Raw genomic sequence first — 20,477 nt, 5'->3', positions numbered from 1 at the left:
TGAATACTGTATTTCTTATTGTGTGTACACAATTTCTCACTGTGATTTTTTTCTACTTTACGACTGGGTATCAATACCAACCAGACATTCATTTTCCTCAGGTATTATCTGGGTAAAAAATGCCCCTCTGGTAAATCAGAATGTCCTCGGTCTGAAAGACATTACTCAGGATTCCTTTCAAAATCTTAGGAAATGGCCTCAGATTGATGCTCCTGACTTGTTGAGAGTCAATAGGAAATGTGGCAGGGAAAGAGTAAGAGCTTGGGACCCAGGCAGTGGAGGGAAAAGAGGATGCGGCTTATATGGAAGAGCTTGGGACCCAAGCATTTGGAGGATAAGAGGATGTGGCTTGTAAGTGTCCTTCTTGGAAATCCCACAGATGACAAACCACACAGTGCACCCCGCCTATGCTGATGCTCTGACCACTTATGAGTTGTCATTTATGTCTCCCCAGTATCCCCAGAAGAAACTCGCCAACCTCAAGTTGGAAGTCAAGGCTTCTGAAACCGACGTGGGAGAGGGGAGAAGTAGAGTCTAACTCTCAACACTTACACAGGTGGGCTAAACCAGTTATCCACTCTCTCCTCCCACTACCCTTCACCAGGAACTCACTTTCCTGGTGTTGATTCCCTGGAGCAGTCTTTCTGAGCTCTAAGGTCATGGTCACCCTGTTCCACTTCCCAAGCATGTCCTTCTCCAGCCCTACGACACACAGAAGCCTATGGACTTCTCATCATACATCATAAGGGCTTCTTCTTTGAGTCCTGGGTCACCCCATCTCATATTAGTAAACTAAGACAACCAAGTATCTTTAATCACCATGGGTTTTTTTCGGTGGGGGAAGGGAAAGGGCAAAAAGTATGGAGGTATAAGCCTCACCTTTCTGAAGATACAGTTAGTTCCAATAGAGGAAGGGACTTGCACGGCTCATAAGGATTTTTCAAAGTAGCAGCTCGAAGGCAGCACATAGGAGCATTTCACAGCTGCATCCCTCCTTGACAATCCTGCCTCTTCTACAAAGCTAAGAATACTCCTCAACTAACCCTCAGTCCTTGAGGAGGAGAAGCCTGAGAAGATAGAATTTGATCCTGCAGAATAAATGGCAGGAATTAGTTGAGTCACAGCTATGTCTCTCTGAAATGTGGGGTTTTTTTCCATTAGGATGTTGCTTTTCTCAACATGAATATAAAATACAGTCCAGGAACAGTGGCTCACACCTGTAATCCCAGCACTTTTAAAGGACTGCTTGATGCCAGGAGTTCCAGACTAGCCTGGACAACATAGCAAGACTCTGTCTCTACAACAAAAAAAATGTAAAAATAAGCTAGGTGTCATGGTGTGCACCTGTAGTCCCAGCTGCTTGGGAGGCTGAGGCAGGAGAATTGCTTGAGACCATGGGTTCAAGGCTGCAGTGAACTATGATTACACCACTGCACTCCAACATTGATGACAGAGCAAGATCCTGTCTCCAAATACACACACACACACACACACACATATACATACATACATATGTGTACATATATACATATACACACATACACATATGTATGTATGTATGTATATGTATATATGGCAATTAAAAGATACTTGGTTGTCTTACTTCAGTCGTGTTTATCCTGTGTGTGTGAGTAGGTATTTTGAAAGATGAAGACCTAAGATGGAGGTACAGGACCCTAAAGTTTTGACACAGAACATATGCAGCTATTTAAGCCTCTGGATAAGCCCAACTTTACAGCTTGGAATGCGTAGCGATGTGCAAAATACCCGAGGGCAGGAACCAGGCCTGTCTAGTTCAGCACCGCACTTGCAAAACCCAGTGTTGGAATTGAGCTTTTCCACACAAGTATTTAGTAAATACTCAAATAAATGAATGGATACGAACCAATAGATGAGGAAACTATGATGTTGTGATGAGATTATTCTGTAGGAACCAGAAGCAAAGGTGACCCACTGGTGTGTAGCAGGAAGCATTTCTCCTAAGGAGTGGGGCAACTCCCATTTCCAACTGCCCATGAGAGGTGTAGATCCAGGAGCAGAGATTAGGAGGCAGAGGAGGAGCCTTTGGCTCGGGTGACCAGAGGATTTCCCTCTACTTTTAGCTTTAGAGAATTGAGATTGAAGGGCACTATGCAAGTTTCTTCCCCGATTGGGACTAACTTAATCTTCAGAAAGGGAAGACTTAGATGCTCTACATTTCTTGCTGCATGCCCCAAGCCTCAAGAGATTGAACTCAAGGCTGTCTGTTGTGTCAATTCCCAGCTTGTTATTTAAAGCCCATGTGGTCAATGTGAGGTCCATTCTGGTTGAGCGTGATGGCTCACACCTGTAATCCCAGCCACGAGGCAGGTGGACCATTTGAAGTCGGGAGTTCGAGACCAGCCTGGCCAACATGGCAAAACCCTGTCTCTACTGAAAATACAAAAATTAGCTGGGCTTGGTAGTGCACACCTATAGTTCCAGCTACTCAGGAGGCTGAGGCAGGAGAATCGCTTGAACCTGAGAGGCAGAGGTTGCAGTGAGCCGAGATCTCGCCACTGCACTCCAGCCTGGGCGACAGAGAGATTCTGTCTCAAAAAAAAAAAAAAAAAAAAAAAAAATTGAGGTCCATTCTTTCTATTTAGAGGCAAATTCTTAAAGGCAAGGGTCGTGGTTAATTCTTTATGGTCCATAATGCCTAACAAAGATAGGCCTTATTACAGCCCCCAGGTACTTAAAAAATCTATGTACAACTTTTGATTCCCTAAAAACTTAACTACTAATAGTCTACTGTTGACTGGAAGCCTTACTGGTAACATAAATAGCCAACTGACACATATTTTTTATGATATATATACATATATATATTATATGCTGTATTCTTACAGTAAAGTAAGCTAGAGAAAAGAAAATGTTATTAAGAAAACTATGAGGAAGAGAAAATGTATTTAGTATTCATTAAGTAGAAGTGGATCATCATAAAGGTCTTCATCCTCGTCGTCTTCATGTTGAGGAGGTTGAGGAGCAGGAGGAAGAGGAGGGGTTGGTCTTGCTGTCCCAAGGGTGACAGAGGTGGAAGAGAATCCTCGTATAAGTGGAGCTTCACAGTTCAAGCTCATGTTGTTCAAGGATCAGTTGTATTTGTTTTGCCGTATTTGTTTAGGTTTCATAGTTTGCTTGTGATGGTCCCCCTATTCCAGGAAATTAAGAGAGTTGGACTCTGTATCTGTATTAATTTTCACAAACAACATCTGAGCACATGAGTATGTGGCTCCTTGTTATTAATTTCTGAAGACAGACTCATGCAGAATTTTACTGAAAGTCGATCTATAATCTTAATAGTTATTTGACAACTCAATTCTAAGTAAGTTGAACTATAATCTTAATAGTTATTTGACTTCTCAATTCTAAGTAACTTTTTACAGTTACCTAGCACTTTGTACAGTACTGAAATAGAGCTTTGCCATAATTCTTTTCACAAGCTAATGAAGAAAGCCAGCAACATTGTGAATCTAGTTGATAAAGGCATGTGGGCTCCACCCCCCAGTTCCAGAGATCTGGCATAAGTATGGGCAGCCTCTACATCTTATTTGACATCATGATCAAGTGGGGTTAATATTTATCTTCCTCGAGTTTGCTCTCTTACATGCTTCACATACTTACGTGTAATTAGTGTTTGCAACATGCTTTAAGTTCCTGAGATTCCTGTGAAAATCAGAAGTATGTCAAAGAACAGTTTGAATATAGTGAATGTGGAGGGCTTTGTAAATTTGCAACCCATGGACGCTTCAAAGGCATAGCTAATATTAGCAATAGCACATATCTAAGATGATTTAAAAGCTTTTGCATACAGCTTTTACATCCTTTTATTGAAACACAAATAAACTCAAGGAGTCTCAGATCCTTAAAATTAAAGGGATGGAATGATATTTCCTTTATTATTTCTCCCAGTTTATGGATACATGACTTATTTGTGAACAGTTAAAAAGCCTAAATGTTACCTGCTTTGGAATACAAAACATCTATTCTTATCAGGTAATAAACTCTCCTTATAAACCCCATGGTTTCAGGAAATAAGCTGAATTTTTCTCCTTTCATACATTATTTGAAGACTACATATGACCTTAGCAGATCCTAAATAGCTTACATTTGACTCTACTGTAACACTGAGACCTAAAGATATAGTATTTTAATGTTTCAATTTAAATGATTATTTTTCCAGGCATTTAGATATAAGTGGTACTATAAGTAAGTAAATACAGGTTCACAAACATTATGTTATCTTGGATTTTCTGCCACTTCACAAGATGACTCACATAAAGTTAACTATGGGCTTGAGTAAATATTCTTATTAAACAGAATATATTATTGTGTAGATTTGTATTGAATGCCCAAAATTGTATTAGTTATGAATACAACAAACACTAAACACTTACATACTTATACCATGAAAAAAGTCTCTCTCTTAGACTAGGGCAAGTGAATTGCTGGGGAGCTTCACCACATTCCCAGGGACATACACACTGGGGCAAGTGAATTGCTGGGGAGTTTTACTGCATTCCTGGAGACTGCACACATCATGGTTTCATTCAAATGGGTTTTGTTTCTTCAAAATGCTGCAAGCAAAACCCAAGTAAACAAGAAAAAAGACTTGCACCGTGTTCACATTTCTTGCATGAATAATGCAGACCATCAAAAGATAGATGTGTGCTATAAGCGGGCAGATAAAGGTAGATAGATACATAGAGGGATGGACAGATAGAAATAGATGATAGGTAGATAGACAGATATATACATACATGATGCATACATACATACATAGATGATGGATGGATAGAGATCAATGATAGAAGATAGATACATACATACATAAATACATACATAAAAACATATGATAGATGGATAGGTAGCTAGATATATAGATGATAGATAGATAAATAGTTTGATAGATGGATATAGATACTTAGGTACATAGATAGACACATAGAGATTAATGATGGATAGATAGATACATGGATGGATATAGATGATACATGTATGGATAGATATAGAGATTAGATAGATATAAATAAATGATAGATGATAGACATAGAGATTAGATAGGTATGTAGAAATATGGGAGAGTTACATAGAAATGGATGATAGATGATAGATAGATATATCCATACATGGGTGAATAGATAGGGAGATATGCATAGAGATTAGATAGATAGATAGATAGATAGATAGATAGATAGATAGATAGAATTTTATTTCTGGTAACCAGCAAGATAGATAGACAAAAGAAAAGATCAATGATTATTATTATTATTTTTTTTTTTTTTTGAGACGGAGTCTTGCTGTGTTACCCAGGCTGGAGTGCAATGGCCAGATCTCGGCTCACTGCAAGCTCCGCCTCCCGGGTTCACGCCATTCTCCTGCCTCAGCCTCCCGAGTAGCTGGGACTACAGGCACCCGCCACCTTGCCCGGCTAGTTTTTTTTTTGTATTTTTTTTATTAGAGACGGGGTTTCACCGTGTTAGCCAGAATGGTCTCGATCTCCTGACCTCGTGATCCGCCCGTCTCGGCCTCCCAAAGTGCTGGGATTACAGGCTTGAGCCACCGCGCCCGGCCAAGATCAATGATTATTAAAAGCCAACTATATTTTCATCTCCCATTACTTGCTGAAAGTTAAGTTGGTTCCTGGCATGAGAACATCTGCAAAATTTAACTTTTCTGTAATCCTGGATTCCTTGCTACAGGTTCAACCCTCAGATCGTAGGTTACATCCCTTCCATTGAAGAGCATGATGCAATTCTTTACAGTGAGTAGTTTAGTTTATCTTCACTCTTTGTGGACAGAGACTGTAGCACTAGAGAAACACAACATTTCTATGTGAAATATGGTCTAAGTTAATGAGACTTTAGTCAACTTTTCATGTGAAAATATAATCTCTCTAAATGTATGCTTATCCAGAGAATGGAAGTCAAGGAGAAGCTGAATGCTTTATGTAATGTTGGAATCCTGGTTGTAGGTAACAGAACTACAAGATAGGAAGCATATTCTTGTTTCCTGATATTTACCATAAACATGAGAATAAGGTTCCTGAAGTTCACGCGGAGCACTTTTCCTTGTGGGTTTATAGGAGATGAGCAGATGAAAGAATGTGATCATCCTCTCTCATGGAGTCACATTGTGTAGGTTGGCATTTCTCCCAGAACGTTGGATTTGTGAAAGGGGGTGGTTTGCTCCAGGCAGCTTCTGGGGCCATTGGGTCTATGGGAACCCTTTCTCATGCAGCCCTTAGAGCAAAGAAAAGCTGAGCTGGCAGACATATGTGAACGCTTGGCTACATCACCCCGATTCTCTGCCAGGACCAGGGACTAAATATGTTGAAAACTTCATTTAGTTGGTGTTGACACAGATTAAGGTCTAATTTTGCTTCATTTTACATTATCAAACTTCAAGCATTTAAACACAGTCCTCTTCTAACTCCACACAGGGGTGAGTTATAAGATAAAAATGTGTGGAAAGCCTTCCCAAAGACCTCCCACATGGATAATTATGTTAGTGGCAGAGTTTGGTGTGGGTATCCTTAAATCACGCATCTGAACTGATTATGGGGGCTCACTCCTCCCTAATGAGGCTCCATATATAGCAGAGATTATTATTTCCAGGAGACTGTGTTACCAAATGATTCCTGATGGGAAAACGGCATTTGAGATCCTGACTGGACAATTTACAATTTGTGGTGGAATCGTCATTTCAATACCAGCTGTTATATATTAGGCATGTTCACACTGCAAAGAGCTCAGGAATTACATGAAACTAAGAATTATGAGTGATGTTTTCTAGGAGAGGTTACATCATTGAGTTTATCATAAGAGCGCATGGGAAGTGAGACAGCTTCGAGTAAAGAAAAATGCACTCAACTAGGATCCTAGAATCTGAAAAGCATCATTTCTGGAGGCTTGTAATTACCTGCTTGTAATATAATCTCTTGTAATTCACTTGACCTGCCCAAAGGAAAAGGGGAATGACAAAATATCAAGCAGGGGAAATCTACTATTATCTATTTTATTTGAATTTATCTATTTTATTTGCATTTCAAGTTTAAAAAAAACTCTATAATTTTAAAAAGTTTAAGAACAGCTTAGTCTATAGATTACCCAGTGCTAGGCATGATGCTATTTCCATTGGAACAAGGACAAGAAATGTCTGTGTCCTACACTGAGAAGTTCACAGTCTATTGCATTTGACACACTCACATCCTCATCACTTGTTGACTTCCATATTTGCAAGTTTGCTTACTAAAATTGATTTGTAATCCAGCACTTCCATAGTCATCCAGAGACATGCACAGAGTGGTGACAATTTTCAATAACTGACACCCACATTGCTCACATTTTTGTGCTTTTTGTTGGTGATGTCACTCTCAAATTTTGTGCTTTTTGTTGGTGATGTCACACCCAAGCCTGGTGCTGAAGTGCTGTCTAATGTTGCTAAGCACAAAAAAGCTCTGATGTGTCCTACAGAGAAGATGAGTGTGTTCAATTAGCTTTTCTCAGGCATGAGTCATAGTGTTGGCTGTGCATTCAACATGAATGAATCAACTATATATATTAAATACAGTGTCTTTAAACAGAGACACACAAACCAAGGTCATGTATTGACCAGTTGATGAAAATATTGTGATCAGAGACTTCATAGACTCGCTAAGCATATGTTTCTCCTAAGAGCAATGGTATTATGATAATTCAGCATTCACAGTGACTTTATAGAACATTACTATTATAAATAACAAGGATCAACTGTGTGCATATGTGTGTGTGTATGTATGTGTGTGTGTGTGTGTATATATATATGGTGTGTGTGTATGTATATGTATGTATGTACATTATTGTGCTGCAGGAAGTATGCACAGGTGTCACAAGAGCCCATAAAATGGCCACACCTAGAAAAGGAAGAGCACTGTGAAAACCCCAATATAGTTCTACATAAACAATCAAAAAGAGGTTAAAGGGGTTCTCTTGGATACTCTGGTGCCAAAGATCTTAATGGATAGTTTTGTTTTGGCAAAAAAAGCTGAAAATTCTAGCTTTTAAAAGATTTTTAAAATGCCAAATCTGACAAAATTCAGAACAGTTTACTACTTTCTTGATCTGAAAGACGACATAAGACAAATACCATCTTCAGGCTAAGCACTGAAGCAATGAAAATCTTTTTAAGCACAATCAGAATAAATAAATATGTTCTGCTATCATAAAAATGATTAAATAATCTCATGAAGGTGCTTGTTTTTAAAAAGCCTTATAGAAGAGTTTGAAAAGGATTAGACAAAACACATGAATTCAGAGGAATTCAGAAAGATACTTACATAAAAAGGTTTCTTCCTCTAAATGTCACTCAGAAAATATTGTGTGAGAAAAATCACATTCTTAGTAGCAAACAAAATAATTATGTTCTCGGGAGCCAATTTAGTAAGTAGCAGGAATGAAAATGTGAAGAAAAGCATAAAGCTTAAGAAAAAGTGCTTCAGAAAATTGAAACATAAATTATCAGTAAGTGAGATGACACAATATTGTAGAAATGTTGAAACTGCCTAAATTAATTAATAAAAACTCAAAATGACTCCAAACAAACTCCCTTTGTTGACTTTTAAAATTCACGTGTATTGAAAAACATAGCCAGAAAAATAATGAAATGGGAAATCATGGGGGGAGGGAGCACTGGAACACGTAGGGTTTTAAAATTGTAACAAAAGACAGAGGACACAGAATCTGGAATAAACCGAGAACTCAAAAGTCAGGAAACTGTACCAGATACATAGACCTCAGTAGCTTGTAAAGCTAGTATGTCAAACCAGTTGTGAAAAGATGAATTATTCCAATGAAAATTGTACTCCTACCTCACCCAGCACAGCAAACTGTAATTTAGATACACATAAGAAATTCATGTGTAGCAAACAAGACTATAACTGTACAAAAAATGAGTGACTTTTTTGTAATATTCTGGTTGTGAAAGGAGTTTCTGGGTATGGTAATAAGAAAACTGTGAAGAAAAATCCTGACCAGTCACTCATTTTGCATGGAAAATGCACTATATACAAGCCAAAATGACACTATTATCTGGAAACAAATGATCATACTATGTCCATAAGCAAGAAGTTAACATCTGTTCCTTACCCTCAAAATTGCCTTTACGGCTAAAACAATAGTGGGTAGGGTTATAAACAGGCAATTTCCAGAAGAGAGAAAAGTAGTTAGTAAACATAAAAATGTTTCAACCTCACTACTATCCCTTCCACACACATACACAGAAAAGACCCAGGGAGATTCTTGTTTTGTCCCTATGATTTTGGCCTATATTTGACAAAGTGGTAATTCATGTTTGTTTAAATAGGCTGAAATGGAAACCTATATATAATCTTAGTGGTGTTATAAGTGTGTAAATTTATGCAAATTTTCACAATATACTTATTCACTCTATAAATGTAATTTTAAAGAGTATATATCTCTTGTCAATGTGATTTTCAAATAAACTAGTCTATGAAAAATGTTGGAGATAATATACAAAGATATGGCTATTTAGAAAATATGAATAGAGGCCAAGCAAGGTAGTTCAAGTCTGTAATCCCAGAACTTTGGGAGGCTGAGGCAGGTGGACCACTTGAGCACAAGAGTTCAAGATCAGCCTGGGAAACATGGCGAAAACCCATCTGTACCAAAAAAATACAAAAATTAGCCAGTGTGGTGGTGCACACCTGTAGTCCCAGATACTCGGGAGGCTGAGGTGGGAGGATCACCTGAGCCCAGGAGGTCTAGGCTACAGTGAGCCATGATCATGCCACTGTACTCCAGCCTGGGTGACAAAGTGAGACCCTGTCTCAAAAAACAAAAAACAAACAAAAAAGAATGAGTAGATATAAACATATAGATACACAAATACAAGTGTTCATTTTCGTATAGTATAAAATGAAAACATAATTGTTCATCAGATAGAAAATGAATAAATAACTTATCTTACATTATTTTACAAAGGAATAGCACTTTGAAGTATTGCCATAGAAATGAAAATGTTAGGAAAGAGGGTAATAATGCATTGCTAGGCGATTGTGTAATAAGATCCAGTGTTTCCAGATAGATATCTCCAACACGTCCTGTGGCTTAGTTATTATAAAATGTGCAGTTAAACCAAAGCAACTTAATAACAAAAAAAAATCATCTATTATAGCAGCATGGTTTTGGAGGTAGGATATATCTGAGCAAAATGGACAATTAATACTGAGACTGAGCATTTTGCATTCAAATTTCAAACATTTTACACGATTTCTCTAGGTCAAATGTGAGATGCCTCCTTCACAGAGGGAAAGTCAAGCTCAATGGTTTAGGCGCTTACAACTCCATCTCTCCAAATGTGTTAAGATGCATGTGCTTGTGCATCTGGAGAACAGCAATAAGTATGCCCCACTAGGCCACACCCTTTCCCCAATTGAAATCAAGAGAAGGGGTATTCACACCCATCAAGGCTTAATTAATTGCATTATGGGATAAGGAGTTGACATCTTTTTTCTGAATAAATGCTGTTTTATATTAATATTCTTGCCATAAAAACAGTGGCATGTCTGGGAAATGTCTTTAAGAATTGCCATAATTTTTCGATGGTATGAAACCAAGTCTCTAAGATCTCACATCTGACTCAAAAGTTGGCCTGTGGTATGGCTGAGTAACATTTGCTTGAGGATATTGTGGTTGTAAATCAACTTTGTGAAAGCTGCCAATCTGGAAGAAATATCGCTGGTCTCAGAGTTGAGGTTCAAAAGATGACAGCAGATGAGTGACTGCATATTTTATTATGTTAGCAGTGGTAAATCCATACGGGTCTGCAGCAACCTCAATTCTTGCCACTTCAGAAGAAAGAATACAACCAAGGCGGCATAAAGCATGTGAGAGACTGAGGCAAGCTTGAAACCAGTAGTGAAAGTTTATTAAAAAGTTTTAGAGCAGGAATGAAAAGAGGTAAATTACACTTGGAAGAGGGTCAAGCAGGCAACTTGAGAGATTCAAGTATATAGTTGACCTTTGACTTGGGGTTTTACAATGGCATGGTTCAGGGGTCTTGTTTGGAGCAGGCCCCCCAAAATCTGACCATAAACTGGCCATAAACAAAATATCTGCAGCACTGTAACATGTTCATAATGGCCCTAACACCCAAGCTGGAAGGTTGTGGGTTTACGGGAATGAGGGCAAGGAACACCTGGCCCACCCAGGGTGGAAAACCGGTTAAAGGCATTCTTAAGCCACAAACAATAGCATGAGCAATCTGTGCCTTAAGGACATGCTCCTGCTGCAGTTAACTAGCCCAACCTATTCCTTTAATTTGGCCCATCCCTTCGTTTCCCATAAGGGATACTTTTAGTTAATTTAATATCTATAGAAACAATGCTAATGACTGGTTTGCTATTAATAAATACGTGGGTAAATCTCTGTTTGGGGCTCTCAGCTCTGCAGGCTGTGAGACCCCTGATTTCCCACTTCACACCTCTATATTTCTGTATGTGTGTCTTTAATTCCTCTAGCACTACTGGGTTAGGGTCTCCCTGACTGAACTGGTCTCGGCAGGGTCTTGTGTCTCTTCTCCTTTGATTCTTCCCTTAGGGTGGGCTGTCTGCATGCGCAGTGGCCTGCTAGCACTTGGGAGGGGCTGCATGCGCAGTGTGTTTACTGAAGTTGTGCACATGCTCACCTGAGGTGCTTTCCCCTTGCCAGTCGAGCATTCCTAAAGGAAGGTCATAGACCAGTTAAACTCCATCATTTTGCCTTGTACTGCACATCCTTGAGCCCATTCACCCAATTCCTGAGATCTTATTGGGAAGCTGCTAATCACCAGATTCTATCTGTTAGGAGACTGACCTTTCCCTGGATTTGGCTGTGACCAATTATTATTTTAGAGAGACAGTTTAACAACCTCCTGACCATCACCTGATGGTCCTCTGACATTCCTGGGGGGTGAGAGGGCCGTCTCCCATCCTGCTCATGTCTGCCTAACTATCTACTGTAACAGTTAGGTGCCTACATTTCCTAAGTACTGGTTGCTCAGTTTCTCCCAGATTCCCAAGAAATTGAGAGCTAGATTGATGTAGCTTCCATTCCTTGAAACCAAAAGAATTCTCACCATTCATTTTCACATGTCTACAGCAAGGCAGAAATACTCCATTCTAGAACAGATGGATAACAAATCTCAGTAAACGAGTCAGGCAAAAATCAAACCATTCACTTGGCTGTGGGTCAATTTTATTACATACCAAATATTCTAGGCATGGTGGGAGCAAATAAAGCATTGCAAGCAACTCGTAATGCTACATAGAGAAATGGTAGCTGCATGGCAGCCGAAGTATGTAGGTTCTATTGTTTGTGGCTAAATAACATTCCATCTGTTTTGTGATTTTTAACGATTGAGAATATTTTTCAAAGAATGACTGAGTCTACACAAAAGTATTTATGCAGGGAAATTCAGAACAAGCCAGTGATTAAAAGTCCACCTCTATAACCCCAGCTTGATTTGTTTTATTATTTTATGCATGATGGGATATTGGAAAGCATGGGTTACTACTATGCATTGAATCACCACTCTAAATGTGATTGGAGTTTTCTGTTGTACAGTTACAGGAAACTGGAAAAATGGAAAACCTTTCTCATTTTTTTTTTCCTGTTTGACTCAATTCAATGTAGATCAATCAGATCAGACCCCAAAACAATGTTGGATGTTTTTGTAGGTGTCTCACTTTTGGGAATGGCTAGATGCGTCTACCTTGTGTTCAAACAGACGTCTGGGAATATGGACCTGACATTACGCAAGGAATGTAACAGGCAGGGTTACAAGTGACTTCTATCACAGCAGAAATATATTATTTTCTTGTTCCTTGAAAGTGATACTTAAAAGTTGCTTTCCGATGGTAGATAAACTAAGGGAGGGCCCACAGAAATGACAGATGACATAAAAACACTTCTTGATATAGAAAACATCTCCTCTTGCTAAATATAAAAGGATGACAGCAAGTCAGATTTCTTTAGATGTCAAGCAGAAGAGGTATTAAAGCATTCTGCAAAGTATATTATGCTCTGGTTAGGTGTTACTAATGTCAGTATGCACATTGGAAGTATTGATTTCATTAGCTACTGTATTATTTTGTTTTCACACTGCTATGAAGAACTATGTGAACCTGGGTAATTTATGAAGAAAAGAGATTTAATTGATTCACAGTTCACACAGGCTTAACAAGAAGGTTGAGTGGGAGGCCTCAGGAAATTTACCATCATGGCAGAAGGTGAAGGGGAAGCAAGCACTTTCTTCATATAATGGCAGGAGAGAGAGAGAGCACGCGAGAGTGAGTGGGGAGGTGCCACACACTTTTAAACCATCAGATTTTGTGAGAACTCACTATCATGAGAACAGCAGGGGGAAAATCTGCTTCCATGATCCAATCACCTCCCACCTGGCCCCTCCTCCAATTTGACATGAGATTTGGGCAGAGACACAAATCCAAACTCTATCACCTATATATTGTTTGGTCAGTTTTATTTTTAAAAATGTATCCTCAACTACACCTACTTCTTATGATACCATCAGTGTTAGTTTAGAATGTGGGAAAAGGTAGGACAGTAGTTCTGTCAGCACTAAAAATAGCCTGTTTGTTTTCATTAGTTAAGAAATTTGTATTTCATATGAGTTGACAGTTACCCACAGGTGAGACAGGACACTAGACAATGCTTATCCTCCATTTACCTGCAGGTACCCCATGTGAGATTTGAGAACCATATCTTAACTGGAGTCTTTGAAATTTTCTTTCATCATTCTATAAATTTGACTTGTTGTATTTCAGGTATAAATACATAAAATTCAATGTTTTTCTCCACTCCTAACAATGGTGTGGACACAAGGGACAAGCAATGTAGATGATAAAATTAAATATAAAATGTATCATTATTCTTACTTGCACAATTATGTAAAAAATCTCATAGATCCATAGGAAAGCCACAAAACCAGCAGAAGAAAGGAATAAGGAATATAACAGACAATTCTGAGAATTACAAATTGCATGTGGAATGCTTGTAGAAGAAATACTTAAGATATAAAAAGATACCATTAGAATCTATCAGACTACAGATAAATTAGCAAAGGTAATATAAAATATTGGAAATAGTGTGAAGAAACTTGTATTTGTGTACAACCAGTAGTGAGAGTGCAAAGTGCAATTTGAGAGAATATGAATTTAACATTTTCACACCTGGAACCAAAAAATTCCATCAAATTTTTCAGAAATTGTATCACAGTCATACAAGATGAATGCACAAGATAATTATTCAAATCATTGAGAGTATAATCTATAAACTTCCTAAACAATGAACAGTATAGCACTGGTTAAGGAAATCATATATCAGCATAGAGAAATGTCAACAAGAACTAAGAAGAAGGGTATGTATCTCCATTGGTTTAGAAAGTTTTTTAATATATGATTTTAAATGAAAAACGTGAGTAGTACAGAAAATGTGTGTACATAGTGCAGTCATTTGTATTTTGAAATGTGTGCTAAATGTACCAAAAATAATATGTATGAGGCTGTACACATTGGTAACCATCAGGAGAGTAGAGGGTTGGAAGGATAGGGTAGGAAGAGCTATTTTCCCTTTATTCTCTATTTCATATTCATTGAACTTGTGGATTAATAAAAATGTGTGTTATTTTCAATATCTTATGAAGAACACAAAATTGTACAAACCTTTTATTTAACTCTTCAGCCCTCCTCTAACCTATGAAAACATGATAAATACAGTCCAACCTCACTACATTATTGGGAAAATTAGAGAACATAATTAGGCAATGATTTCTTGATTTCTAAGATGCAATACAAATTTCACTCCATATGACTTTAGGTAGTAATTCTTGTTACTATCTACTTGTAATAATGCTAAAAAGCTTCAAAAATAGCCTATTACATAAAACTTGATGTTGTTGCTGCTCAAAATATTTTGAAGAAACATCTTAGGGACATGATTTTAAAGACTAGAACTAAAGTGCTCACAAAAATGCATATTTATCTTAGCATAAGATTGTGCCTATTAGGCACATGTCAATCAACAGTAACCTATCATCTTCCTATTTTTACTCCCCTTCCTTTGCCACAGGAGTCAATGGCATGTTTCCCTATTAGTGGTCTCATCATTTGGGCTTTAAGCAGTCTTCCTCTGATATTACCCATGGGAACAGATTACAATTGGAGAGTCTCTTACTGGTGTGGTACTGCACAACCCAACAACCACAATTCTGTCACCAACACCAAAGGGAATCATCCACAAATATTGCCGGGGTTCACTTCATCCCGCAAACTAGACTCTTTTAAAAGTGTGTAGGATTGGTCAATCCATTGGGTGAATTGACCTAAGTCCCCCTGGCTAACAGGTGATTTTAAAGTAATTTGCCAAAACCTTGTCCACTTACATTATTTTTGACTGCTTATTCAGGGTGGCTTTTGTGTTCTCATGCTGGCTTCTTAAACCAAATTCATATATCTCCTTTAAAAATGGACTGATAGGAAAAAATTTAGTAAAAAGCTAGAGTTTGGCTCAATGCTAGTGTATACATTAGCTTGAATTATGGGTAGCATTAGCTTTGAAAGCAGATTTAAGAACAAGTTCCCAACCGTGCTGAAAACCTAAATGAATGTTGGAAAGACAAATATGGTTTTGTAATGCCTGTTTTTAAACAAAATGCATTTAATTTTATTACGTTATAAAATCAATACCTATTACTTACAAGCAATTTAAAAATATATGTATAGTCCTCTAGCTATTGGCAATTATTATCTAGTGTACGGACTTCCCACATATTATCTTATATGAGTCCATATTTACCAATGGTATTGCTTTCTATTTGTCCTGTATTTATTAAAATGTATTAATCCATTTTTCATTTTATGTTTTCATACCCATGTCAAACATTTTAACAATTGCATGGTATGCCATCTTATTTTTTACTTATACACTTTTCTGTGCCTAGTTTTGGCTATTTTGACTAAGATTTGACAAACATTGTTTCAATTTTGTTGACATTCGTTAATATTTGATCATTTGATAGCTGCTTATATTCAATATCTTTAGGATAAATTTTCAGATATGAAATTGCCAGATAAAGAGTATACATATGTTTTAGATATTTGATACATATTGTCAAAAAGTTCACCAAATGACAATTTACATCCACTGCACACACTCTTACAAACAATAGGTAATCTTCTCAAATGTTTTATGAATTTAACAAATTGGAAGCCTGGTAATTTTTTTACAAGGTGTGTTTCTTTTGATAGTGAGATTGAATATTTTCCCATACAGTTTTTTTTTTTTTTTTTTTTTTTTTTTTTTTTTTTGAGACGGAGTCTCGCTCTGTCACCCAGGCTGGAGTGCAGTGGCCGGATCTCAGCTCACTGCAAGCTCCGCCTCCCGGGTTCACGCCATTCTCCTGCCTCAGCCTCCCGAGTAGCTGGGACTACAGGCGCCTGCCACCTCGCCCGGCTAAGTTTTTGTATTTTAGTAGAGACGGGGTTTCACTGTGTTAGCCAGGATGGTCTCGATCTCCTGACCTCGTGATCCGCCCGTCTCGGCCTCCCAAAGTGCTGGGATTACAGGCTTGAGCCACCTCGCCCGGCCTCCCATACAGTTTTAACCACATCTACTTCTCACTTTGTGTAACAGATTTATTTGAACAAATAGAACCAGTTATTTTCTCCATAGTTGTCTGAAGATAAACTTAATGTATTTGCTACTCTCTGCTAGACATTTTGCCAAATATTGTTGCTTAAGGATAGGGAAATATATGACAATCAAACATTACTACATTATTGTCCCCCTGTGTAATAAATGCTAAGCCAATAAGACATAAGAGTGCATTGTACATACAAGAAAATGTCAATTAATTGGATTGGAGCAGTGGATGGTAGAGCGTTTAGTTTAAGTTATGCAATTATTTCAGTGATATTTAGATGACCCACAATGTCTCTTGGGTCTTGTCTTAGAATTTTCATCAAGAATCAAGACACATTCATTTCAATAAACATTTTATAAATAAACACTCTTATAAAGATGGGTTTAGAATCTGAAAACTGCCATAAGGTATCTGGAGACCATTCCAGTAGGGAGATAGGGCGAGAATTATCACCCAGCAAATATAAGTTTCCAGTATCACAAAATAGGGCTTTTACATGTCATCAGGAGAAATCTTCAGTACACATTAATCATTGTATTACCTAGTTAGCAAAGCTAACCTCCCAGGATAATGTCTGAGTGTTAGGAGGCCACCTATAATTACAAAATTCTTGATAGTGAGAATTTTAAAGAGCCATAGAAACAATCTATAGCTCTAGTTCCTCACTTTAGATGAAGAAACTGAAGTTCAAGGAGTGGAACGCATTTTTTCGGTTGGTGCAAAAGTAATTGCGATTTTGCCATTAAAGTAAAAAACACAATTACTTTTACACCAACCTAATACAAAGGCCCAAACTAACTAAGTCATTGTTGTCAGGTGGAGTAAAATCTGCAGTCTCTCAATTCAGTCTTTCATGGAAAAGTGGAGGCTATTTTCATAGGAAAGAAATGGATATGCACAGTAACGAACTAAAATGAAATACCCTAACCATCAATCCTGAGGGATGTATAGTTTATATGTCTTTGAGTTTCAAATGTCAGGCAAAGTGCCCAACTCATGAAAAGTTCTCAAAACTGTAATTGATAAACTGCCTAACAATTTCATGAATTGTTAATAAACTATCAGGATGAGTTGCCATAATCATTTTTCTTCTTCAAAAGTAGAAACTGAGGGAGGTGGGTATCAGCCATATTGGGCAGTGTGGGCTTAAATCTGCAAATACAGCTGAAGTATTTGAAATGCCAGGACTGATTTTACATCCCAACAAATTCTCGTACATCAACATGAATTGTACTGGGGGAAAAAAAAAAACACTTCTATTCAACATTATATAACTTCCAATCAGGAAAATTACCTTTGATCAATTACATGAAGAGAGAAATTTAGAGATTCATAGGCAGACCCAAAACATTTGGAATTCTTTTTGTACATGTCATATAGATTAAGTGTAGGTCCCACTCAAAGTTGAACTTTTTTGTTCTCATAGAATTTCCTAGTCAAAAGCTCAGGTGTCCCTGAAGTATATGTCTGCTAGTGCTGGTCCCAATGGCAGCTTTGCGGCAATCAGCTGATTATTTTGTACATGTCTGATACATCCCAGATCTCCTTGAGGTTCCTGCATTGTTCACTTTCAGGAACTAGGGAGCTGAGCTTTCCATTCCTGGTGACAGCTTTCATGTGTTTTCAGTAAGAGAAACCAGATGCAGGTACAGTTGTCTTTTGCAGCCCATAAATTTCATAAAGAATACATTCTATTTTTTTCTTCCCCACAAAGCACTGCGGAGGTTTGCCAGGCATCCAAGACCTTGCTGTTGAAGCATAACCTCTGACCCCCGTGCAACCCACAGCAAGACAACTGAAACCCACCCCCCAAACAGTGCACCTGTTTAAACCAACTGCCGAGCCCTGATTGAATAAATTTCCCTTCCACTTCATTTGCACCAACAGAATTCTCATGGCTGAAGCTAAATTCTGCAATGAAGGCATCTATGGCAATATTGCTGGTTCCACCCCAACTTATCTAGGCAGGTAGTGCTAATGAACATCTATACATTATGTGGAAATGCTTTAGAAATCTGTTGATTAGGTCATTTCAGAAATGAAGAAATATAAGCATCTGATTGGATAAATGACCTGTCTCTTATAAGAACACTGAAATACTGGCAGCCACAACCGAAAACAAAGTTTTCTTTCTTTTCACTCCAAGGTCCCTTGTAAAGCTCATTCAGAACACTCAAGTTTGATTCTGTTCAATGCAGTTTTCACCTATTATACATGTCCATTTGGAGAAGGAATATTAGATATTTCTTGAGGAGATACACAGTTTATTTTTAAGGATCTTTTTCAGTGAAAAAAAAAAAAAATGAACTCACCCGTGGTTGAAAACACTATGATGATGGCTTGCCACTGTGTAACTGTGGTTAAAATATCAGCCAACTTTTCTTACCATTCACTTATAAAGTCAAGTCATATATTTGAGTTATTTTTTGGACAAATGTATTCACTCATTCATTCATATATTCCTACTTATTGTGCTCTTTCCTATTTACAGATTTTCTGTCCATGGGCAACAAAAAATATGAGCTACAATTCAGGTTCTCACACAAGCAGCAGTTATATTCATCTTTCCAGCAAGGCATACTCCATCCCTTTTTTCAGCTGCCTCCTTCCTTCTTGTGTTTGAGGCGATTTTACCAATTTAACCCTTGCAGAAAGCCATGTGTGCATCCTCAAGCCGTTCCTCTTCTCTTTGGAGGGGAAATAAGTACATGAATTTTAAAATATTAATAATCTGTGACTTATTTTTTTACTGGATTTCACTTTTATAACCTCACTTTCTGTATGGGTTTTACATGCTCTACATACTAAAAAATGTAAATTATGTTCCATCTTGCTTTATAAGTTGAAATATTATACTGTTTAATGCCTGTATTAGTAATTCACTAATGTGTACTTTAAAAATGAAAATGGATGTGCACCCATCAACATGAACACCTTTTCAAAAGAGTCATCCAGAAATAAATATTTAATATTTCTTCAAGGGACAGGTAATTTGATTTGATCTAATAACTGATCGTATGAATTTTTCTTTTGTTTCTTTCTCTCTATTTTTAAAATTCATTTGTGAAGTAGGAAAACATGGCCTGAAAGTCAGCACTACTGAAATTGAGATATTATTTAATATTTTATTGGTCTTCAGTAATGTAATTTGGCTTAGATGATGCAGATGTACACCTTTCGTTTGACTCTGAACTCATTAGTTTGACATTGATTTCTAAAGCACAGAAGTGTCTGTCACCTGCTGTAGTTTCGAAAATAATGATATCACCACTCATGGCTTATTTATTGATAAGGCAGGCCTCTTCAGGGAATTTCTGACCCAGGTCATGCCAGCCTACTGAGGTTGATGGGGCAATAAGGTCAAGCCCTGCTTTAATTAACCTGAAATCATTTAAGCATCACTTCTGATTTACAATAATTGCTGTCTCCCGAAATTGACTCATGGGCTCTACTGTTTCTCAAAGGTTTAATGTAATCATGTCATTGTTATTTCTCAACTGTACTTCAAGATGCAAATTTTTCTATTTTAAAATTAAATGTCATTATTTTCAGACCCGCAGGTTTGCATGTGTGCAAATACATGCACACACACAAATTAATTATTATTAATCTGGAAAGTGTAATGTGTCCTAGTTGATGAGAAATAAAGCCCTACAGCACAACAACGTATGTTGTCCATGATGGTTTAAAAAAGACCATTTAAGTGGAAATACCTTATCAACTCACAGAGCTCTGTAAGTGTGTACTTAAAATGGAGCCTT

At 37.6% G+C, this 20,477-nt stretch overlaps 1 long non-coding RNA gene across 3 annotated transcripts in view; it reads left to right on the top strand.

Annotated features, from left to right (window-relative positions):
- LOC105478095 (uncharacterized) overlaps nucleotides 1–20,268 on the top strand; it is a 512,132-nt gene extending 491,864 nt beyond the window's left edge. For all 3 annotated transcript variants that reach the window (XR_011618284.1, XR_011618285.1, XR_011618287.1), the window contains 2 exons: nucleotides 455–556; nucleotides 19,208–20,268. This is a non-coding gene — a long non-coding RNA (uncharacterized lncRNA). The remainder of the gene's footprint in view (nucleotides 1–454; nucleotides 557–19,207) is intronic.
- The last annotated feature ends 209 nt before the right edge of the window (nucleotides 20,269–20,477 follow it).

This window comes from Macaca nemestrina, chromosome X (genome assembly GCF_043159975.1).
Source record: "Macaca nemestrina isolate mMacNem1 chromosome X, mMacNem.hap1, whole genome shotgun sequence".
Taxonomy (NCBI): domain Eukaryota; kingdom Metazoa; phylum Chordata; class Mammalia; order Primates; family Cercopithecidae; genus Macaca; species Macaca nemestrina.
The sequence above is the reverse complement of the archived record's forward strand: the minus strand, read 5'-3'. Positions and strand labels throughout refer to the sequence as shown.